Raw genomic sequence first — 8,766 nt, forward strand, 5'->3', positions numbered from 1 at the left:
TAAGGAAAAGAACAATTCTTTAAAAAAATTAATAATTTTTTTTAGAATTATTTCCATAACTTCTAAGTCCCAGAAAAAGCTCCCCTCACAGACTATACACATTACATATATCCTGCGCTTTGACTCTTAGAAATGTATACTACAGTTCCAGTTAGAGGAAACTCCTCATTTCAATGCAAGTTTTTTAATCTGAGACAGCAGACTTTCACAGGAGTTTCTAAATTTACTCATTGAGCAAAATTTTATCCCAAAAGAAAAGCAAACAAACAAATCAATCCACTAATACACTGGCACTGACAATATAAGATAGTAAGGAAAACAAAACTAATTTTCCCCTGACTACTTGGCATAGAAACAAAACAAATAAAAAATATCAAAATTTTACTGTTAGATTCTTACTAGGTATCACCAAGAAGTTAGTATCTCTAAAAGAAATGTACTTTAAGAAAAAAAAAAAAAAGAATAAGCGAAGTTAATTATAACAGGAGTGAAGAGGTAAAGGTTCTGGGGGGCTGAAGAGAGGTCAAAAAGCAGCAGCTGAGAAGCACTCAGGAAAGATCTAAAATAGCAATTTATTCCTTGAGATTCTGTATTGTGCAGATAGATGCATACCTTCTAGAAGCTATAGGTAGCCATCCACCCTTTCCTTTTATGCCTTGGGGGAAAAAAACACGCGGTGAATGCAAAGGTCAAGCTTCCAGCTTGAAAGAGCAACTGCAGGGCCCTGTGGTAAGGCAGAGAACATCCTCGGTACTGCTGTAACCACAAGCTTCTTCCAAACCTCTGGGCTACACATAATCCATTTCCCCTTTTTAGAGAACTCCATGCCTGCCACCTCTCTCATCTACTCCTGTCATCAAAACAGTATTAAGCAAATTTACCTCTGAACATCTACAAATCTTATTCTGCCTCCATTCTATTATTTTACTTACAGATTTTACCCTTCTTCCCCCAACTTTTTTAATCACAGTATAAGAACTCTATGGCAGAGATCATCTGTGGAAGTCTGTGCAAAACTAAACACAAAAACTGTGTTCCACGCAAAGCATGTATAACCAACTGTAATGCTTACACTGACGGGCAAGTGACCAACAAAAATTGAAAACAGTAGCTACTAACGTTCTACAAATTCTGAGCATTCAGGACGCTCTCATTCAGCAAACACTCATGAGTTTTGCCGACTATTGGATCGTCTTTGATTAGTATCATCTTTTTCACCAGTAAATAGAAGTTAATCAAGTTACCCATACTCAAGAGTCCCCAGCAGAAACAGTGGTAAAAGCTACATCTCATGTCTGAGCCATGTACTTCAATTACTGAGTAATGCTCCCTCTTCATAAAAAAATCCCCCTCTCAGCTATGAATGTGGAATTACAGAGCATCACATTACCCCCCATAGATTAAGTCTGCTTTACAAATATGCTTATTATACAATGGAGACAACTGCAAATTTTAGGTGGGAATTCACAAAAGCAATTAAGCCCTAAACAGTAAAGTCGATATTGACTTTGTAGTAATTTTTGCTGTGCTGGTAACAAAGAATTTTTTTTAGTCTCATGGTTGAATATAGAGAAACACAGCAACTGCAAGGTACTGAACTCCAATGGAAGTCTTTTCCTTCCTGCAGCAGTCCGTCCCAAGATGACCAGCATCCAGGACCTTAATTCTGTCTGAAACAAATCTCTATCAAATTCTGAATTAAGTTCAAAAAACAAGTATATCCCCTAAAAAAGCCAATAAGAGTTTATATTGCAAAGACGACATTCTAATTTCATGCCATCTCTAAGTGCCAAAAAACCAAGACAATCAACAGTAATTAATAAAATGTCAGTGCAAAACATTTTCTATATCTTAAAAGGAAGCTATATATTGCAGTAAAATATTTCACAATTATATATAGGTTGATTATCCTTCTCAATGGTAACATGATTAGAAGACTCTCCTTGAACAGACCGCAGAGTTTCAAGACTGATAATACTGCAAACAAATCAGATACCAAATTATAAAGTGTTTACATGCAAAGGCTCATATACAAACACACTAGCTAACAGCTTAAAATAAAAATTAAGCTCTTTAATAAGAGTTATATGTGCACAACTCCTAAGCTTCAAAGGGCTGAAGGCAAAAAGTAACCACTTAAGAGTGGAGCACAGCCTGCAGAGTTCAAGAGTTACTCTGTGGAGAGACTGCGCCAATGGCAACTTGACATAATTGGAGCATGTTTTGAAAACTCACTCTGGTCTGCCTCTTTTCCACAAATAACACCAGGAAAACAGGAAAAGAGCTCACAGAGCAGTCCTTGGATTTGAAGGTAGAAATATACCGCTGTTGAGTGTAACCTGGGAAACTGGACAACTGGCTGTCAGAAGAAGGAAAAAAAAAGAGCAGAGGTATGTAGAATTGCAACAAATAAACCACCTATCTTTTTATTTAGCAACAAATGCATTCCTGAAGGGCTTATCTTTTGTTGATCAAACACGTTTCTAACCAAACCATAAAATACTAGCAGTCAACATCTACATCAGCACTAGCTTCCAGATCAGAAAAAGGATGTCTCATTGCCACATGATAAAAACCAGTACACAAGCTTACTTTATAAACAGCTACTCAAACACCTCCTGTTGCTGGCTTTACATAAACAAAACACTCACGCACATCCCAAAACCATTTACTGTGGGGCTATATCAGCATCCACATAGTTTAGTTTCTGCTCGGATTACTTTCTCCATAACCACTTCACTTATGAAAATGACCTTTCAGCAAAACTAATATTTTTAAATCATACAGAGGTCTTAAAGCATGATGCAAAACGCATACAGCTCTATACTATAAAAGATGAAATCAAGTAGATTAGTATTACTCAAGTGACAAAAAACAGTTTCCAGATGACTCCACCCGACCCACACAAACCAGACAGCAACATTCAAGAGGAAAGGGGGCTGTAACAGAAACACATCTTTATTTTTCAAGCAATGTGAAGTTAGTTGGTGATATTTTTAAGGTTGGGGTTTTTTTATGTGGGGAAAGGAAGAAAAAAAGATGGGAAAGCAATTCAGTTAATAGAATTTTCTTTAAGTAACAAGCATAGGAAGATTTCAGTGTAAACCATGAACACAAAGAAAGCACTTTGAACAAGAAGTGATGGATCAGCATCCCAACATCCAACAAAGGACGCTGACCCCAAAACACACAAAGCTCTTTGTGCTAAAGAAACTGAAAGTAGGTGTTTGCAAACAAGTGTTTTTTAAGTCGCTCACACATACAAACCTCTAACTCTTAAATTATCAGCAAAGTGCATCTGCCTCAAACACTCAGCTGCATGTCTGTTACCACTATGATTTGGGTTCATAGTAATACATTATTCAAAGGGAATGTTGCATACAGCTAACTGGAAGGAATCAGTTGAGATTCTGTTGTTCAGAGACACAACAACAGAAAGGCTGTGGGAAGTAAGCATCCATAAGAACTAACCTTAGAGTCCAGAAATTAAACACAATGCTCAAATCCCACAAAAATCCCAAAGAGGCAGAAATTAAAAATAGAATAAAAATTCAAAAAAATAATTAGCATCCAAATGCTACTCAGAACACGCCAAGGTAAAACCACATGGGAACCAAGAGCTAGGTTCAACACAACAAACTAGTATACAGCCTCAGGATTCAGTTAAATACAAATTTACCCTCTAAAATTTCACTTCTACTTTATGGGAGTACGCCTTCCCTATTTAGTAACTATCACCTTCAAAAACAACCTGTCCATTTTGGTATAATGGATAAGAGCTCTCTACTAATTTTCATGGATCTGAAAGTCTGCAGATAACCGATTTAGACATATTTAGTCACAGTTGTATTGCTCCCTCATACTGTAGGCCAATGTTGCAAAGTTGGTATCAACCATTTTCTTCGCCGGGGGTGGAGAAAGGCATGCTAGCTCTTTGCTCATAGTCCTACAGCACATATCTTCATCACAAAAGCTGTCCATAATGTACTCACATTTATCAAAATGGTTACGTTGATTTCATCTAAATCTGTATCAGCAGCTGAATGAAGAAACTTTTGGGAGTACATGAAAGAAGAAAGTGACTTTAAGGTTGGATTCAGCATCCAAGAACCCAGAACTGCACTTTCCAATAAACTTCAAAGCCTGCATGCAGATGAGGGGGACTTGACCTCTGAGCACACCTTAATCCCTCTACATTTGAGAGGGCTCAGCTTCGCTTACCAATCACATGGAATGCCAAAAGTGAAGAGTTCAAAACAAAGTGGCAAGAGCCATCAGTAATAACTAAAAATAACCAAAAACTGTTGCAGAGGTTAAGGCAAACTTAGCTGGATAGGACAGACACATAAGGAACTCTCTTCACAGTAAGGCCTGAGGCAAAACTACTTCTACAGCTTTAGCAGGTCTTTAGAGAAGGGCACCTTACTGAGCAGGTAACATGCAACTGCTTTGCTATGTTTTCAGAAAAACCAATGCTGTCAAGACCAGCAGCCAGACCACATGGACACACTGTTATTATGAAAGCGATTTCATTAAAACAAGCACTAGTACTATACAAAAGCTAAGGAAGATGAGAGGACCAGCAAAACATGACCCCAACTCTTAGGACAAAATGACAGAAAGCTGTCATACCAGCAGAAAATAAGGAAGAATTTCTAAAGTTATATTTGTCTGACCATCTCTTTTGATATTTTGACAGTGACAGCATTTAAAACTATTTTGTGCTCAAGTCCAATGTTGCAGTAGTCAGGTTCTGAAGTCTTGAAATAAACTCATAAGTCAACTAGTCCAGGAGAGATGTCATTCCAAAAAATGTACTGGTCTCAAACTGTGAGTTTCCTCTGTTTTTGACAGAATTTGGAAATGTCAAACAAAATTTAAAACATTAATAAAATTAACCTCACCTTGTAACCTTTTTATGATAATACTTTTTAAAGTAAAAAATTTTCTGAAGACCAACAAACGACTCTCAGGTGTTAGATCCACAGAAATAATCATTCGAAACACAAACATGCATTTCTTTCCAACCTTACTAATAGCTCTTAGTGAGCCCTTGATACTGCATCAGGATGAAAGAAACAGTATCATTAAAAGAAAAACTTAAGAGTTATATTGAAACCAAAACACATGAGATTCCCCCTTTTTAACATGCCCACAAGCAATGGTAATCACCTTATAAGGGACAGATTTGCAAAATTACTGCCATTTTATTATGGATTGCTACCAGGAAAAAAAAAAAAAATAGGTAGCATTATTCCATTAAAACGGGGGGGAGGGGGGGAGAGTATCTTCAATCAGTCAAAAGAACTAAACATTTTTAAATTAAAATGACTGATTATAAAGTGGTGTGATACAAATAAACAGCCAAAACCATGCTCTCTTCTTCCTGGATGACTGAGGATTTGGACTTCGCTGCACTGAATTTTGGGGTTATTGGGGAAAAGAATGGGTATGCTTAACACTACACTGACACCTTGGTCTAACATTAAGGGGGGGGGGGGGGGGGGGGGAACCCAAAAAAATATTTCTTGAAGAACCACCAGTTAAGAACACAATTATAATTTAGACACAGATAAAACGTGATGAAAGTTTTTGAAATTATTTTTCCTTTCTGATAGTATTTCTTATTTTCTGGGATGTTGTCTTGACTTAAAGGCCTGCCTCTTAGAAAGTCAAGGGTGTAGAAATTCCTTCAAAACATTTCACTGCATTGGGAAATCAGTATAAAATACTTAAATCACTAAAACTCTTTTAGGCAATTATTCTAATTACTTGCTAACAAAAAATTCTCTATGCTCCAATAAAACAGAATCACAGTTTTCAACTCTATGCCACCTGAGATATTATCTAAAATTTCTTAAATTTAGTTATTCTTAAACTAACATATCATGGATATGTTAATTTTGAATTTAAAAAAATAGTTCCATTTTCAACTGTTTCATTACCTGGCTCATTGCTCATTGTTACAGTGGTTAGTCACTGAAGCCTGAATACAACATTGAAAGAAAGTATGTTCATTGAACACACACAACAGGCAGTGTACCTGCTTGTATAGTGGAGGTATTACATTTGGGTTAAGTGGTTTGTATTGGTCTAATTTTCCATTGCTATTTCCCTTCTTCATGTTCATCCAAGTTACATTACTCCTCCTTGAGAAAAATTAGACAGATGTAGAAGAGATTTGGATAAGACAAAGGAAATGACATGGTGGGGGTGGGGTGGAAAACACCCAAAACCAAATGTTTAGCTCTTGCTCAACCTAGCTTAGGCTTAGCAATGCCATATTCAGTGCCTTCACATCCATGGCAGTTCCCAAAGAGACTGGTCCTCAGCAATGAGAAACCTGCAACAAAGGTGCAGATTCATTGTAGATAAGCCTTCACCATGATGAAACGTCATTTTTAACCATTTAACTTCTAAATAATAAAACACTTGGAGAAATATCTTCAGTATTTCTAGTAAGAGAATTTGCAAAGCCTGACAACATTTGAGTATATATTGATTTGAAACACCATTCACACTGAAAAATTAGGAAACTGGTCTCAAGGGAGGCATGAAGTTCTATGGAATTTGTGGTATCTCATAAATTACAGTTGCTAACTTTTGTGATACAAGTTTATTAGATGAGGAAAAGAAAAAGAATGTAGCAGGAAACAAGCCCACAAATGGTTAACAACATCATGCAGCACTTAGCCACAGTCAAGTTAATTCACCTTCCCTTTCACCTGGAATTGTGGATTCAAAAGCCTGTATAGGTAGTTACAACACCATTGGCACAACAAGATCAGACAAATAAGCAAAGAAAGATCATCATACAGCAGCACACCATATTGGCTGGAGGTGAGAAAGAGAGGTGTGATAAGGAAACAATTTTAATTAACTGATAGATTGTGAATTGAACCCAATTTTTCAGTTCTGCAGGTGGGGAAGAAAAGCTGAAAGATGTCAGCATGTAAAGTAACAGGACTTGGCAAGAGCCCAAGTATGAAAGAGAGATCAAAATGACCCAATAGCAAGGTGAGAGAATAGTGGATAACTGAAGATACAGAGAAGTAAAAAAAAAAATTTAAAAAAAAATGCAGATTTAGAATCCAAATATCTTTCATCACACAAGATAACAGCAAACAAGTCACCAATTACTCATTTTTTTCTTGCTTTCTAAGCATCCCTGTACAGTAGGTTCACCACAAAATGAAACTCCAGTAAGAGTTTTGTATTTAGACACAGTCAATTATTTGTTTAGCATGATTTCTAACCCTACAGTAACCTGCATTTAGACAGGTTCCTAGAAGTGTCAGCTGCTAAAAGACCTTAATTTAAATATTTTTAAGAGGAAAATTTGCTCAGGTTTGAAGGCACATGTTCAATTCTTTTCAGTGAGGAAGAAGCAGAGATTGAAATAACTACTCTGTAAAGGTGAAAAAACATTTTTTTAAACAGCTCACTGGAAGAATCGAACATTCAGAGAAAAAGATGGCTTTTTTTAAATGAGAAGTAGTTTCAAGAATCACTGGAAAACAAAGCAGCTGAACACCTCACAGAAACAGCACATTCAAGGACAGTGTTTTTGTTATGAAGAGTGCATTTTAAGCAAGTTTATCTTGTGTATGCCACAAATTGTGCATCTATGATGCTTCAAATTAACAGTGCAAGAACATGTTTACAATGTAACAAGAAGTTAAAAATCAAAACAAGTAGAAGTCACACAAGGTTCTGTAATCACTTGTCTCTAAGTACGCACTAAAAAAATACTCTGAGTTCCTGGCCCTTCTTCATTAGTTTGTCCCTTTTAAGCAAATATAAGGCTTGTAAAGAATACTTGCCTAAATCTGCATGCAAATACATGAGAGCACTGGAGCATCGTTACCATTAAAGAAAAGTTAATTCTATAGTTAAGGCAACAGTGAAATGAGCAATAAGCATATGTTAATATAGTTTCATGAAATTGGAGCACTTCATTGCCACAAAATAGAAGCATTAGTAACTGTCAATACCAACTTATAATGAAGAATATTCTTTACAGCTGTTTTAAAGGAAAAAAATAAGCAGCCTACAGAGTCTTCCATTAATGTTTTTATTTGGAAACAAAACCAGTTTAAGAAGTTCCCATTCCCCCCAGCCCACTTATACCCATAACGAAGTTCACTGCTTCTCTAACCATAATAGTACAAGAGCTTACAGCTATGGAGGAGTTTAAATTTTAGTGTTTCACAAGGGGAGTAATGAGAAAGCTACCCAGTCTGACACCACAGCCTACACCACAAGCAGTTCTATAAGCACAATGAAGAGAAGACTTCTGGCGTAAAGGCAGGAGCAAGAACCTCTCAGCCAGGCTTTGCTGCTGAAGAAAACGTACTGTCTCACTACAACCTGTATTTTTTTCCTTTATTTGAAGTCTAAATTACACACTCAGTAGCTAAGTAACACACAAGAGAAACACTCGGACAACATCAAATTAACCTCATCTACCTTGTGTTCCTAATTCTAGCATAAAAATGCTAGAAATGTTATGCTGCTTAGCTAGTTACAGAGGAGAAAAAAGTTAAATATACCGAAGTATTTACTACCCAAAAGGAATTCCCTAGAACATTTTAGTCTTTCTGTAACCAACGTTTAAGTTTGTTTCTAAAGCTGGGATATATAATTCTCTCAGATATGTTTTTAACAAAGTATCATCGTACCCATAGAGCTTCTTACTTAAAAGTTACGGTCTTAATCCTGCAACTGCTCTGCACTGATAAACCCCCTACACCATCACTAGAGTCC

At 36.5% G+C, this 8,766-nt stretch overlaps 1 protein-coding gene across 5 annotated transcripts in view; it reads right to left on the reverse strand.

Annotated features, from left to right (window-relative positions):
* PCMT1 (protein-L-isoaspartate (D-aspartate) O-methyltransferase) overlaps positions 1 to 8,766 on the reverse strand; it is a 36,016-nt gene that overhangs the window by 25,076 nt on the left and 2,174 nt on the right. The window contains exons 2-3 of one of the 5 annotated variants that reach the window (XM_037391435.1): positions 2,236 to 2,359; positions 613 to 724 (exon numbers count right to left, since the gene is read on the reverse strand). The exons of 3 other annotated variants lie outside the window; for them this stretch is intronic. The gene's annotated coding sequence lies outside the window, so the exon portion shown is untranslated. The remainder of the gene's footprint in view (positions 1 to 612; positions 725 to 2,235; positions 2,360 to 8,766) is intronic. One more of the 5 variants, XM_037391436.1, reaches the window with a different exon arrangement.

This window comes from Falco rusticolus, chromosome 6 (assembly GCF_015220075.1).
Source record: "Falco rusticolus isolate bFalRus1 chromosome 6, bFalRus1.pri, whole genome shotgun sequence".
Lineage (NCBI taxonomy): Eukaryota > Metazoa > Chordata > Aves > Falconiformes > Falconidae > Falco > Falco rusticolus.